General features: G+C 35.8%; 1 long non-coding RNA gene across 1 annotated transcript; it reads right to left on the reverse strand.

Annotated features, from left to right (window-relative positions):
* Positions 1–4,039: 4,039 nt before the first annotated feature.
* Positions 4,040–5,757, reverse strand: LOC110702913. Its single transcript, XR_002507615.1, has 3 exons — positions 5,597–5,757; positions 5,067–5,119; positions 4,040–4,973 (listed from the first exon to the last, which is right to left on the reverse strand). It is a non-coding gene; the product is annotated as an uncharacterized LOC110702913 (long non-coding RNA).
* Between the last annotated feature and the right edge of the window lie 10,799 nt (positions 5,758–16,556).

The raw sequence follows: 16,556 nt of genomic DNA on the forward strand, positions 1-16,556 counted from the left end.
CTATGTTGCTTACTTACAAATATTGTGTAAATAACCTAAGTGGATTATTGTTGCATAGAAACAGGAGAAGTTATTTTGAAAAATGCTGAAAATAGAATGACTGGTTCAGTACAGGTACCAGCAAGAGGAAACAACAGTTCAGCTCTGATATGTCATCCGAAAATATTTTATTTTTGGAAGATTACTATAAGATAATTTCTTTTTGGAAATAATTATCTTATTTCAGTTATTCCTATCCTACAAAGAGGCAAATATATTTAATTGCCTAATTTATAGTTGGTTGAATTTTTTTTTGGTAAAAAGATAATTACCATATTTTAAATTTTCAATTTTTGAAATTATCTTTTCCGTTTATTTTGATTCTCAACCGGCTAGTTTTTGGAATTCATATGTTTGTGAAATTAATATAAATACACACTAACACATTGATACAGTTTCACATCACATCATCATTCAATTCATCCTCTCTCTCGTTCAAAAGTGGCGCCCTAATCACTGTTCACTCGGTTTTCATCTCTCTCAAATTCCTACTAAATTTTGAAGCTTGCTTGCTACAATGGGAAGGAAATCAACCAAGGCTTCAGCTAAGGAAGGAAAGGAGAAGAATCAAGCAAGTGAGTCCACTCAATTGAAGGAGACCACCATCACTGAAACTAACCCTGCTCCGACTTCATCGAGCAATTCACCTCCTACCACCACAAAGAACCCATCACCAATTCCGTCTTCATCTTCTAAATCTCCCTCACCTCCACCTCCCAAAAATGCACCTTTACCCAAAACCCCTGAGGCTGATGATTCCATCATCAAAGAACCTGCCTCATCTCAGGGGGACCAGCCCAAAAGCGCTGAAGAATTCTTCAATACTGTTGGAGAAAGGGAAGAGGAGGAAGTTAGAAGTGAAGAAGAGGATCTACAGATTATTGGGCAGAAAAGGGGGACTTCAAAACCCTTGGTTCGCAGTAGAGTGACTAGGTCTTCCCTGAAAAAGATTGGCGAAGTAGTAGTGGAGGAACAGTCGATGGACTCTGCTGGTACCAAACGAAAGAGAACAACACGGAAGTCTACAAGAGGTATGTCAGTAGAATCTCCATCTGTTGGTATGACTGATTTAGGTTCTAGGGTTGTGTTATCTGGGTGTAAAACAGAAGTTGGTTATTTTGATGAAGTTTCCTTAAGTGATGTGAAAGAGCTGTTAGAATATCAGGGTTGGATGCCTTTGTTTGATGTCTGTGATGCTAATATTGATGGTGTTAGAAAGTTTTATGTGAATTTGAAACAAATGTTGGATAGGTCGTTAGGTTCAGTTGTGAATGATGTTGAAGTGAATGTGTCTGTTGCAAGTTTGGCTGGGTTGTTGAATATACCCAGAGATGGTTTTGATGAGTATTCTGGAGATGGATGGCCCACACTTATTGGGGTCAGTCCAGATGAAGTGCATGACTTTGTGTTTGGAGGGAAAGTTCCAAAGAAAGCTGGAACTTTTAAAACTGGTAGCTTGAAGGAACCAGTGATGCTGGTTCTTCATTCTCTGTGTAACAAGATGATTATCCCTCGAGCACAAGGTAGGGGTTTTGTGCGCATCATGGAAATGGTGCTTATATATTTGTTGATGAAAAAGATTAAGATAAATCTTCCTTCCCTAATGACAAAACATATGATGAATTGCTATAATTCATCCCACCACTCTCTTCCTTATGGTTCTTACATAACTAAGCTTCTTAAAGAGAATAATGTTTCTCTTAGTGGATCAACTGCTCCTGTAATAGTGTTTACCAAAGGTATTTTGAAACAAAAGGGGTTGATCATAAGTGCTGGGGTGTTGAAGTTTAGGGAGGAGGAACCAGTAGAGACTCCTAAGCCTGCCAAGAAGAAACAGAAGGCAGATGAACCAGCAGGTCAGAAGGTTATTCTTAAGAGGCTGGAGAGTCAGGAAGAGAAGATGAGTGCTGTAGGGGATCAGCTTAGTAAGTTAATGAATTTAGTGGAAGGTTTATCTACTTCGTTTATTATGAGGATGAGCAAGTTAGAGAAACAGGTTGCTGGTAGTTCTGGAATTGAGAAGGAACAAGTTGAGGAGGACCATCAGGAAGATGACAATGAAGAGGAGGAGAACCAGGATGAAGCAGCTGAGGAGGCTGACACTGAAGAAGAGGAAGGAGATGATGAAAATGATGATGATGATTGAATCTGTTTTCTTTTTCATTTAGCCTACCTTTATTATATTATATTCTGAATAACTGATTTTGTTGGACTGTTTTTATTCCTCCCAATCCATGAACTTATTTTGATATGGATTTGGGCTCTATCGTTCACTTTTGTTGGTTTGTATTAAACTATGATCTTTATTGATGGCATGGCTTTATTTTGACTAATCTGACCTTCTTTTGCAGCACTTTATTTGTATAATGGTTGCTGCCATTGGATGGTTTAGCACGTTACTTTATGCATAAGATGCTACTTTTGCATATCTTTTTAATGATGCCAAAAGGGGGAAAATAGTTGAAGTTGAAGCCTAGAGTCTTTACTAGTTTAGATTGAGTCATTTTTGAGTCTTTTTACTTTTACTTTGACTTTATTTTATTTTCTGTTTCTGTTTAGGGAACCAGTTGGCTTAACTGACTTGTTCCATTGAGTCTTCGAGTCCTTGAAGTTTTTGACTACTTTCTTTTGAGTATGTTCACAGGTGCAGAAACTTCAAATGTTTGTCATCATCAAAAAGGGGGAATTTTTTGAGTCCCTTAGGTTTTGATTGATAGTTTTGAATGATGACAAACAGCTAAGGGATATAGGTCTTTGAAAGTGTTCAATACAGTTGGGGGAACCAGCTAAAATAGAACACTGTTTCCCTAGATAAGTTATTACTTATATGAGATATTTGTTGAACTAACTTATCTTTATACAGGGAACAGTTAGATGATAAATGAGCTATGCACTGGTAGGGAACCAGTATAAACTGTTTTTCAAACTGCTTTTATGAAAGGCAGTTACTTATTTAGTATTGTACATTAACTTTGTTAAATGTGCAGTATCTAAGTTGATTTCTAAGATTGGAAGCTTGAAAGGATTTTCGATCAACTTAAAGGAAGGTCCTTTGGTCAATAATTGACTTCATTCATGGACACGGCTTTCACGCATTTTAATAGAGTTTGATTTTTGAGAGCTAAAAGCACTAATTCAATTATTAAGTGATACACAAGAGCATAATAGTGTTTTAACGTTTTTCTCTATTTGACTTTTGAGAGTTAGATCATTAGAGAGTTCTTGATCTTGTATTAAGTCTTTGACAGAGGGGTTGAAGACTTGGTGAGTGTTTGTGAGTTCAAACACACTAGGAACTTACGTGGGTAAGTTTAGAGCACATTCGGAGTAGAGTGTGGGGTTTACTGGTTCCCGGAGTAGGGAAACAGTAGAGTGTTCTTTGTCTTTATTTTTCGGAGTAGATTAATAAAAGGACTTAGGATAGGAGGATGTAGGCCAGAGTTGGCTGAACCTCGTTAAATCTATGGTGTTCTTTATTGCTTTGTTTTATTCCGCTGTATAAGGGAACCAGCAAAACTGGTTCCTTACACATAATCCAAAAAGAAGCAAAAATTGCTAACGATTACTTAACACTCAATTCATCCCCCCTCTTGAGTGCCCATTGAACCTTCAATATCGACTGAGGTTTTGACACCATTTACCTAAAGGACACTATATACAAAAATAAAGGTCACTATATATAAAAATAAGGTAACTAAATCAATTTTGACAACATTTACATAAAGATTGCTATATACAAAAATAAGGCGACTGAAACAAAATTTACAACATTTCCATGATACTAAGGTCATTATATACGAAAATAAGGTAACTATATATAAACTTCGGGTAATTATAAAAGTCACTATAAATAAAAATAAGCTAATTATATTCATTTTTACTACATTTTAAATAGATCACTACATATAAGTCTATGTAGGATTCGAACCCACATCATGTGCAATGCAAGTGCACAATGCTCGACCAATTGAGCTAATGGGCTTCCAGCACACAAAAAAAGTATACTCCATAGCTATTAACTCATATTATTGCACAAAATCAGGGGTCACTGTACATATTAATAAAAAGATAACTAGTAAAAAAAGAGTGACTAAACCACTAATGTTTCCTTGTACATTAAAACTACGGAGTAGAAAGCAAAGTAAACGTTACTGCATAAAACGAAACTGCAGTATTAAAGGCATCATTGAAGGACAGAGTAGAGCCTCAGAGGGACCCAGTTGCTGCAGGAGCCAAAAAATCAGTTTCCATCAATTATTGCCAAAGTATTGGCCAGTTCTTCAGTGTCAGCACCATGAATATAACACACTATATATACACAAACCTTCTCCCAAACAAAATACAACAATTTCTAGTCCGATTGACATCTACCATCCCAGAATTAAAATAAAAGAGAAGATGAGAAACTAGAAATCAAACTTTCATTCGGACCAAATTATTCACCAATCCTCGGTTTTGATATTTCCCTAGAATTTGAATATCGGGATTGATACTAACTACACAACTACATATCCTAATGCATCAAAAGACGGCGAAAATTCCAAAGTCAAATCAAATTTTACTCCAAGATCAGTCATAAAATTGTAAAATTTCCATAGCATTTCTCCAAAACAACATTCAATGTAAACATTATGAAATTGACCTCACTACTTACAGCCTCGGTAACACATTGCCAACGTGCTGAACAAGTTCGTAAAGATCAAAAACTGCAAGACCATGCCTGCTCTCATCCTTGAAGAACAATTCCAGCTTCCTCAATTCATCAAACGGCCTCATATCTTACAAAACACGATTAAAAAAATCATTAAAATTATTTTAAAACACTAAAAATTCATGCAAATTTCAAAATACTTGTGAGGAGAAAGTTTAGAGGTTCGGAGCTTCGAAAGCATTTGAGCAGAGTACTTGAGAGCTTCCCTGAGATTAACGGAATCCTAAAAATTGAATTTACAACAAAAATTAAAAAAGGAAATACAAAATATATTGAATCTGATCCAGTAGAAAAACGAAAATTGGATGAAATTTACCACAGCACAAAGCATGAAGAAGGCGTTCTGCTGCACAGCGGCGATTCCTTTTGCTAGCCATTTAGAACAAGGAAATTGAACAAAATCAAACAGGAAATCGCAAAATCAAACAATCGAACAAAATTGATATAAAAAAGTCAAAAAAATTGATGAGCAAAAGTCGCAAAATCGCATTGGAAATCGAACAAAATTGATGAACAAAAGACGCAAAATCGCACAAGAAATCGAACAAAATCGCAGAATTTTTTTTTTTGATAAAATTGCCAAATAAAATGAAAATTAAAAATTTGAAATCTCCCCAAATATGAAAAAAAATATATACAAGTTAAGCTCAGAAATGCCATAAGAAGAAATTAAGTTGAATCTTAACATATTTACACTCATATGAAACTCGATTAAGCTAGAAAAAGCTCAAATAAGTGTAATTACTCCTACGAAACTCAAAAAAAATCAAATAGAAAAATAAATTTGGTATTTTCAAAAACACTATAAAATACCAAATTAAACAAAAATCATAAACGAAAACTCACTTTTTTGAAGCTAATGACGAAATTGACAAGGATTTAACCAATTTCCTCTATAATTTGATGATGTTCAGCGTTGATATTAAATTGGGAAGGAGAGAGAATGAAGAAGATGGAGAACGTGAGATGGAGGAGAGAGAAAAATAGAGTAAAAAGTAGAGGAGTGAATGGATTTTCAAAAATCAAGGAACAAATCCCACGGTCAAGAATAAACATCAAGCGGATATAATCTCATCCGTTAGATGAAAATTCAATGGTCTAGATCACCTGTTTTTAATTTTCAGCCTTAGACTTGTTTTCACATAATCCATTCTCTATATATATATATTAGATTTTAGCTTTTATATATACTACTCATAAACCATAAACCCTACTACTTGGTAACTATAAGTTTTACAAAAAGTTGGTTAATAATTTATTACAAAGTAAATGAAAAACAAATAAGTTTGCATAAAACATTGTGCCGTTAAAGTAGTGTACCGTGTTAACAAAATAGAGACAAATTAAATGGTATATGAATATATCTCATGGGTCATAAACTAAAATTTTCAATATAGAACCTCATAGTAACTAAATTTATTTCAATTTTTTTAGAAAGTCTAATGCATTAATAACAATATCTTTGGTACAAATACTAATTTAATTTCAAGCTAAGTAATTTTATTTTAGTTAAAATTTATTTTTCTTTTTTGTTATTATTTAAAATCAAAATTTCGTTATAATTTTTAGTAAAACCGTTCATGGCACGATACTTTAGCTAGTTATTTTAACTAATTTAAAGTTTCTTTTCTTTTCTTTTATTAACGGTGTTCTCTTCACTTTATTGGACCTGAACTCAACTGAATTTATTAGACCTTATTAAACTTATTATACCTTATTGAACTTATTGAAACTTATTAGACCTAATTGAACTTATTCGACCTTATTTAAACTTATTGGACCTTATTAGACTTGATTAGAACTTATTGGAACTTATAAAACCTTATTTAACTTATTGCTTGGACTTTATTAGGCCTTATTTAACTTACTGGAACTTATTATAACTAATTAAATTTATTAGATCTTATTGAACTTATTAAACTTATTAGACCTTATTGTAACTTATCTGAACTTATCGTATAAATTCTGAAAATTGTGTTCTAAACTATATCAATGTCTTAGAAATTTGTAATTGATGCATAATGTGCTGTAAAATTTAAATCTAAAGTTGAATAGAGCATAGTAGACGGATCCGGTAAGAATACCTCTTTATATAAGAACACTAGTGTATATAAGAATAAATCTAATCCGTAGGATTTGATTGAGATAAATGGTTAAGATTAGAGCGTAGATATTAATGGCATTCTTGTAAATATCAAAACCTTCTACCTTTATATAACCACAAAACTTTTAATTTTCTCTCCCTCAATGACACCCAAACTTCTCACCACTTTCTCTCTCTTAAACACCATATTTACTTTCTTCAAAATACTGAAACTGCTTCAATTGAACCCAAAAAATCAACGTTTTTCTTCATTTTTGGCGTAGATTCAAAAATATTGTTCATAAACTTGCATTAACAAAGTCAATTTGAATAATTTAACTACAAATTTTGGCAAAAAAACCCTATATTTTGCAACAGTTGATTCAAAGAGAAATCTGATTGGAAATTGGCGAAGAACAACATAATTTTATGAAAATAAGTCTTGAAACGCTAAGGTAAGTAATATTCTACTGTGTATTCAGTTTTGAACAATTTCAGGTATTAATATTTCTATTTTCGGTTGAATATTGCTAATTTTTTTGGTATTTCAGAACTGCAGCAACATGCAAGGCCGAATTGAAAAAATCCGAATGTTACTCTAACCAATCTGACAACTACTATAATTTCATAAGGCATGTCGCATAAATTCTAAAAATTGTGTTCTAAAGTATATTAATGTCTTAGAAATTTGTAATTCATGCATAATGTGCTCTAAAATTTAAATCTAAAGTTGAATAACATTTTCAGATTTGATATTTATGCTTTTAGTGATTTTAAGTATTTTTTTTAAAAGGACAATTATGTTCTTAAAGTATGTGCATATAGTGCATTATGTTCTAAAACTAGGTGTATTATGTTATTAATTATACCTATTACGCTTGTTATGTGCTAAAACTATCAAAAAATGCAGATCATAATTTTAATTAGATGTTTTTTGTCATCTAAAATTATGTTCTAAACAATATCGTTTTATTTTCTAAAGTTAGTCTATGATGTTCTAAAATTCTACATATTGGTTTGTTATGTTCTAAATTATAATTTCTAATGTTTGAATTTAAAGTATGAATGTTATGTTCTAAAAGTCTGTCTACTATGTTCCAAAAGTATACTTCTTGTATAAAACTATCGTTTTGTATATTGAGTAACTAATATCATTGCATGTTGATGGTTTATTGTACTTCGTATCGTTTCGAGAGAATGAAGCTAAACATTTAGGAGTGGTTTTTTTCTTTTTTTGCGCCTTTTTTAGTTATGCTTTAAAGTTAGAATATGTGTGAAAATTGTAGAACATATGCAGAAAATTTACATGGGGAAGAAGTTAGAACCTAGAAAAATTTAGAAAGTAAAAAAAAAAAAATACTTCGTATAACATATGTTTAGAACATAAGAAAAAATTTAGAACACAACAATTTTTTTTAGAACATATGATTAGAACAAGGAAAATATATTAGAACCTATACTGAAAAAATTTAAAATATAGGAAAAAAATTTAGAACAAAGAATAAAATTAACATAGGTAGATAAAATTTAGAACGTAGGGTAAAAATTTAGAACACAGGTAGAAAAAATTTAGAAACATAGAAAACACAGGTGGTAATAGAACTTAGAAAACAATAAGTAAGAAAAAAATTAGAACATAAGGAAAAATTTAGAATAGAAAAATTAGAACATAGGAAAAAATTTAAAATATAGGAAAAAATTAAAACATATACAGAAAAATTTAGAACGTACGTAAAAAAAATTTAGAACATTGGAAAAAAACTTTAGTGTGTAGGAAAGAAATAGAACATAGAAAAACAATAGGACATAGGCGGAAAAATTAGAACGTAGGATAAAAATTTGGAACAAAAAAATTAAAACATAGGATAAAAATTTAGAACATAAACTGAAATTAAGAACATAGGCAGAAAAAAATAAAATATAGGAAAAAAATAATTTCGAACATAGGAAAAATAATTTAGATTGTAGAAAAAAATTTAGAACATAGAGAAAAAAGTTTAGACATAGGAATAAAATTTAGGACATAGGACAAAAATGATAACATAGGTTTGGAACATGTGAAAAAAGTTAGATCATAGGTTTAGAACATATGAAAAAAAGATACAACATAGTTAAAACGTACGTTTGGAAATTGAAAAAAAATAGCTAATACATATACATTTAGAGCATGGGAAAAAAAAAAGATTATATGGTTAGATTATATGAAAAAAATTAGAATATAGGCATAAACATTTAGAACATAGACTAAAAAAGTTTAGAACATAGATTGAAAAGTTTAGAACATATATTTAGAACATAAGAAAAAATTTAGAACATAGGGTTACACAATTTGATTGCTAGGTATGTCAAAACCTATTAGTTCAAGTGGGAGAGTACTATGCAAATGCATAAGGGATGTAGGTTCAATTTCTGTATAGGTTACATCTATTAATAACTAAATAAATAAAGATCAAAAGTAAACCAAAATATATTAAAAATAAACCATGATAACTCAAAAGTATATAAAAAAAAAAATTAGTAAATTAAATTTAGTGCTTAGTTTTACAAACAAAATATAAGCTTGAAATGATTTATGATTTTGGAATCTTTGTTACAACTAACTCTAAAACAAATTTTTGTCTCAACACTACACAAATAAACCTACGTGGGGATTCGAACCCACATCGTTTGTGCTCTTGCAATGCACAATGCTCTACCTGTTGAGCTAGTAGGCTAACTTATACTCCGTATAAAACATTCCAACTTAAGCATTATTGTATTGATTATTATGATGTTATGCATCTATATAGCACGCATCCACCCAACCCAGATGTGTTAGTTGTTTCTAGGACTAACCATGACACTATCTTGGGCTACTAACAGCTCACATTGTTGAGGTTAAGCCACTACTGTTATTTTGTCAGGAATGAGTGCAGTACAGTGCTCAGTCTTAGTTTAAGGAGTTTGGCTACTAAACCCTTTACTTGTTCAGGGCCTTCCATTAATAAATTGTGCCATTTTAATTCTACACATATACTACTATTTGCCAACAATGAGGCTTAAGACCATCAAACAACAACCTCATAACATGGTACTCAGGACTTGTAAAGGCTTGGCTAGTTCATTGATGTAGCAGAATCGTTTTCGCCAGCCGATGGTGCCTGGTGATTTGAGTGACAGTGGAGGGTAGGGGCCTACAAAGGGTGATCAAAATGGATTAAGGTGGAATAGAAGTAAAAGATTATGGACCTTGATAGCCTATTGGCTATGGCATTTGGTTTATTCTGTATCAATCAAGATTCTTAAGACATTCATGAAAATCTAATCAAACTATCAATAAGCTAACTACTCTCAACACCACAAGCAACTTTGCCAATTACTAGCTGTTGCTTGAGCAAATGAGTCATTGTTCACAAGGGATGCTCTCAAATCAGTCAACTGGCCAGGTTTTAAGACAGGGAACACCGAGCACAAATAGGATGTGATCAAATAATCAACACATCACCAAGAAACTCCGATCTTTGTTAGCTAGTAGAAATAAATACCGAATAAGTCATGCAAATGAAAAATATTTGTAAATTCAAAATTTTGTCAACATATCACTCGAGTTACCTGGTAAGCACCTCCTCTCCATGCTTTTTATATCATGGATATAATGCTTGCAGACCTAAGCCTCTGTGAACAAAATGATGAACCAAAACCTTCAATTTCAGAAATTTCAAATACAATATGTATACCAAACCATCCAAGAAACGCAATTGTCGATTCAAAGCCATAGTCAACTATGTACGCTCCAATTAATATGTCAATTATGATAATTCCCCCCAAGCTTCCACATGCCTACACCTCCATCATCATAATTCCCCAAGCACATAATTTGGTCTCATAGAAATTATAGGGAGTTACTTACTGATACTCCATGTTCTTCCTTTTCTGCACGGCGGCTACGGGTTGAATAGAAAGTTAGCAAAACAACATTCTTAAACTTATATAGATGTTTTACTTGAATATTTTTCATGAACAAGAGACATTATTAAGATCCAAATATATATTGTGTAACTGGGAATCATTTTGGGTATGCACGTTTCATTTTCAAAATCAAAATGTGGATGATGGCCACATTACTGTTGTGGCCATGATGGATCTAAATGAAAGTTTGTTAATGCCACCACGCTATATAAAATCCATCCAGAGGATATGAATATTATGATACGAAACTCCACTTGTTACATTCCCTCTCAAAATATTACTTGTATAATACATGCATAATAAATAAGAAAATTAGAATGTAACAATACTTTTTGTTAATGATTCTTCTGAAATGATCAGTGAAACATGTGTAACAAAGTTGACACCAACAGAGTCATCACCATCTAACTCCCTTAATTAGGCAATTTCATAGTTTTTAGAACATAGAAATCATACAGCATTTGCATAGTTTAGAATATGAAAATCATCACACATGGTATATCCCTATAAAATCACTACATATATTTAGAACATAAGGAGTAGGGTTTATAACATAAAAAATTAAATCAGAAAAAAAAAAATCACACATGATAACAAACCTGAATGAGTAAGAAGATGAAGGACTCTAATAAAGGTCAAACATCCAAATCCATGACCATCAAACATGCAAAAACCTAGAAAAATTAACAATAATTCGAAAACATTAAGCCAAAAAAAATCGAAAAAATCATACAACAAAAAAATAAAAAGCTAACACAATTAAACAAAAAACTGATAAATTTAAGATCAAATAATTAAACATAAACTGATAAAGCACAAAAAATCTAACACAATTGAACAAATTAATCCGAAAAATCAAACAAAAATTGCAAACATTAAGCCCGAAAAATTAAACCATAATTAAAAAATTAAACCGAATAAATGAAAATAAATTGAACATTCTACATTGAAACAATCGATTAACATGAAGAATTTGAAAATGAATTTGATAAACTTACCGATTTTGATGATGAATGTCCACCTAAAATACACTAGGATGAGAGAGAAAGAGATACCTGCTTGAAGTTTTAGGGTGAGAAGATGCGTGAAAGAGGAAGAAGAGAGGAGGGTGTATGTCTGATGCATGATGCACAGAATTACAAAAATGCCATTACTATGGCTGTATTTAGGGCGGTTGGATCATATCTAATCAATGACCCTGATTTGTTCTTATATATAAGTGTGTTCTTATATAAGGTAGGGTTCTTACAAGAGCCTTCTCCTATATATATGATTTGGGGATTTTTACCCCGTCACGTGGTCCAATGAGAGTGTGACACATGTCACCCTAAAAGGAGTCCAAATGGACTCACCTGGATTTGACATGTGGCACACGGATACTCATCAGGGAATGACGGCTTTCAGAGCCCAATTCCCAAGAAGGCTGCAAAACGACGCAACCTACCAAATCTAGGACAGAATGACCTACGTAAGGGCGTATTTACCAATGACCCTATAAATAGGGAGATTTACCCCATTTTGGATATGTTCAATTATTACATCACAATCAATTTTTACAATAGAGAAAACACCTGATCTCGGGATCCAAGAAGATCTATTGTTACTTTCCGCTTTTTACTCCGAACACGTACTAACTTGATGTCGGAGGTGGAACTCCGAACAATTGGAGCTTCTGTTTATTTGCAGGTACAACGGCGAGGACCCAGTCTTGGTGACGTAACTTTCCCGCCGGACGCATAAAAAACCCCTAAACATTTGGCGGCGTCTGTGGGGAGATTACCTCTATGATGGTTTCTCAAGAGACTGTACCGCCTCCTGAGGACAAGTGTCCAAAAGAAGAGGTCCATTCGGACCATGATACAGATTTTGATCCAGAGGTCGAAGTATATACGGCCAAAGATGGATCCTTTAAAACCAGATGCATCCGTTCCAAGTAAGTCAATCGACCAGCCCTAGGCCGCAAAACAAACTGCTCACATTACCCGAGACGAGTTCATCAAATTCATGACGAGTTTCAAGGGAGAGATGAAGGACCTGATCTCCAAGAGGATGATTGGTCCCAACACGGGTCAGTCGACCAAGAAGCCCTCTCGCTCTGAGAAGGCTAAGTCGATCAAAGACAAGCAGCCCACTTGGCATCCTGAGCAGGGAAAGAGGAAGGTCATCCGGCATACTCAGCTGAATGACAGCAAGAAGACTATTTCTGATGCTCGACTTATTATTGAGCAAAGGAGAAACCAACAACTATTTGACTCGGCTTCAACGTCGACTTTCCCAGACAGCTTCAAGAATACCTCGATGAGGTATTCTCAATCTGCACAGGAGAGCCTGTTAGGCGGCCTGTCTGTCCATATAGGTCCTAAGATGATAGGGTCAGTCTCGTATGTGCCCCAGCAGCTACACAGGTCGTTTTCCTAGCCTTACCTATAGCTTGCCCTCTTCAGGACTCATGCGACATATAACGTCCAGCCACGGGACTGGCAGCTCCATCTTCTAAAACTTGGAGAGCAACCTTCTGCGTTCTCCAAGGTGATAACCGAGGCGACACAGCCGGCCAAAGTTAAGAATGTCATGGTGGGTACTTATGATGATACCACCAACCCAGAAGACCACTTGTTGGCATACACCCACCTCATGTTCTTGCAGGAGTTGGATGATGTTGCATGGTGTAGGTGTTTCCCAGCCACGCTGAAGAGCATTGCCCAGCAATGGTTTGCCAATTTGCCGGCTGGGTGCATCAACAATTTTAGGACGCTTGCGTTCTTGTTTGCCTCTAACTTCTCCATGAATATACCCGCCAAAAAGATAAGTCTTGAATTGGGCGCGGTACAATAAGGAGACAGGGAGGGGCTCAGCTCATACGTCAGACGGTTCAATTTGGTGAGAATCCAGATCTAAGGACTGTCTAATGATGTTGCTTACACATACTTCTTCAAGGGTCTGAAAGACGGGTCGACTTTCAAGTTTGACCTCGTCCGGAAGAGGATCTCCACTCTTCAAGAAGCGCTGATGGAGGCGGAATCCTATATACAGGCAACTGAGCTTTGCTCCACCAGCAAGAAGTCGGACTCCAAAAATTCTGACAAACAAAAAGGGATTCGGCAAGAACAACCGTCTTAGAAAGCTGAAGAGAGCAAGAAGAGAAAAGAAATCTAGGCAGTTGACGATTCTGATCAGCCGTCTCAGAAGAAAAAGAAAGAGTTTAAACCGTACGTTCCCAGGTACGAGTTTAACAAGGACTGCTACTCCATCCTCATGGAGATAAAAGATCGGGTTACTATTGAGAAGCCCGCAGCAATGAAAGGTCCGGCCAAAAACCGGAATAAAGACAAGTACTGCCATTTCCATGAGGATATTGGCCATGATACTAACGACTGCTATAGCCTCAAGCGGTTGTTGGACAGATTGGCTGATAAGGGTGTGCTAAAGTCCTACATCCTCAAGTCCAAGGTGACCCTTAAGACGGACCCCAGACAACCGTAAAAAAAGCCAGCAAAACCTACCAGTTGTTCGGACATAGATAAGGAGCCGATCTACAGCATAGCAGGTTGCTTTGCTGGTGGGGGCCCAACTATCTAAGGCACCAAGGACCATGTCAGGCAGCTAGATGTCAGCTCGGTCGATGAGGGCTATGCGCCTACCGACACTTTTCCTGAGGTCATCATCTCTAAGAAGGACCAGAGATTCATGCCTTGTACAGCTGGACATGCCTTGATGAGCTTCATGGACGTCTATTCAGGCTTTCATCAGATTCCCTTATGGAAGAAAGAATAAGGAAAGACAACATTTGTCATTGATCAGGGGTTATTCTGTTATACCGTGATGCCGTTTGGCTTGAAGAATGCTCGTGCTCCAACGAATGATTAATACGGTCTTCATTAATCAAATTAGAAGCAATGTAGAGGCGTACATTAATGATATGATAGTCAAATCCAAGCTACAGACAAACCATCTTGCTGACCTCCGAGAAACTTTTAGCACACTTAGGCAGCACAAGGTCATGCTTAATCCCAAGAAGTGTGTCTTTGGTGTTGAATCTAGGAAGTTTCTCGGATTTTTGATTGATCAAAGGGGGATAGAGACCAACCCAGAGAAGATACATGCGGTTATTGACATGAAGTCACCTCGCACTGTAAAGGAAGTTCAGAAATTAACCGGTTGTCTGGCGGCAATGGGGAGATTCCTTAGCCGGTTAGGTGACAAGTGCCTCTATTTTTTACATGCAATCAGAAAGAAGACCATGTTTGAATGGGGGGATGATGCTGAGGCGACCTTTTAAAAATTAAAGAACATTTACACTCTTTGCCAAGGCTTGTTAGCCCTCTGCCCAAGGAGACGATTTACATGTACTTAGCCGTCTCAGATCATGCCCTCAGTGTTGTTCTCCTTGCTGAGAGAGACGACATCCAACTCCCGGTCTATTTCATTAGCCATGTTCTTCGAAATGCTGAACTCCGATATCCAACAGTTGAAAAATTTGCTCTCGCCTTGTTCATGGCCGTCAAGAAGTTTAAACCATACTTCTAGGCACATCCGGTGGTGGTCTATACAGACCAACCTCTCAAGCGGCCAATGACAACTTTAGAGTCATCCGGCCAAATGCTCAAATGGGCTATTGAAATGCAAAGTCTTGAAATCTCTTTTGAACCAAGGAAGGCAGTGAAGGGTCAGGCGTTTGCCGACTTCATTGTTGAAATGACAAGGCCGTTTGAACCGAAAAATCTTGATCAGGTTTGGAAAGTGTATGTAGACGGGAGCTCTACGATGAACGGATGTGGTGCAGGGATTATGTGTAAGTCTCCTTAGGGGGATAAATATGAGTATGTACTACGGTCAAGTTTTAGGCCTCGAATAATGAGGCTGAGTATGAAGCCCTGCTAGTCGGAATACGCATGTGTAAGGCGGCAGGGGCAAGGAAGATTAACGCCTGCTATGATTCTCAATTGGTCGTTAGCCAATAGTATGGTGACTATGAGGCCACCCATTTGGCTATGATCAAGTACTTGCAAGCGATCAAGGCAGAGGCCGAGACACTTAAATATTTCAACTTAGGTCATGTGCCTCGGTCAGAAAACAGTAAGGCGGATGCTTTGTCAAAACTGGCATCGTCCGCCTCCTGTGATACACCGTGGTCAGTCTTCTGGGAAGTGATGGAAAAACTAAGTATTGAAGAGGATCCCATTGGAATACTGGACCGAAGTTCAACCTGGATGGACGGCATCCGGGCCTATCTGCTAGACGACACTCTGCCAGATGCATATCCGGAAATGGCCGCAATGAAAAAATGTGCAACCAACTTTGAGAATCACAATGGAGAACTTTTCAAAAAGGGCTTTCAGAAGCCTCTTTTGAAATGCATCACCCAAAAAAAGGGGGCAAGAGATTCTAGAAGATCTAGATTCGGGCTACCGTGCCTCACACGTAGGTGGAAAAGCTCTAGTCGAAAGGGCCAGGCGGCAAGGCTACTTTTGGCCCACTCTTGAGGCAGACGCCATGGAAATGGTGAAAAAGTGATAAGTGTCAAAGAATTGACAAGCTCATCCACCGTCCGGCCACTAATCTGACGGTCATTCATAGCCCAGTACCATTCGCCAATGGGGCACGGACATTCTGGGTCCGTATACAACCGTGCCAGGCGGACGGCGGTATATTCTATTCACTGTTGACTACTTCACCAAGTGGGTAGAGGCTGAGGCGGTTAAAGGCATTAAGACAAAGGATGTCATCTCCTTCATCTAGAAGAACATCACACCCAATTTGGGCTACCTATGTTTA

Source organism: Chenopodium quinoa, unplaced genomic scaffold (assembly GCF_001683475.1).
Source record: "Chenopodium quinoa cultivar QQ74 unplaced genomic scaffold, ASM168347v1, whole genome shotgun sequence".
Classification (NCBI taxonomy): domain Eukaryota; kingdom Viridiplantae; phylum Streptophyta; class Magnoliopsida; order Caryophyllales; family Amaranthaceae; genus Chenopodium; species Chenopodium quinoa.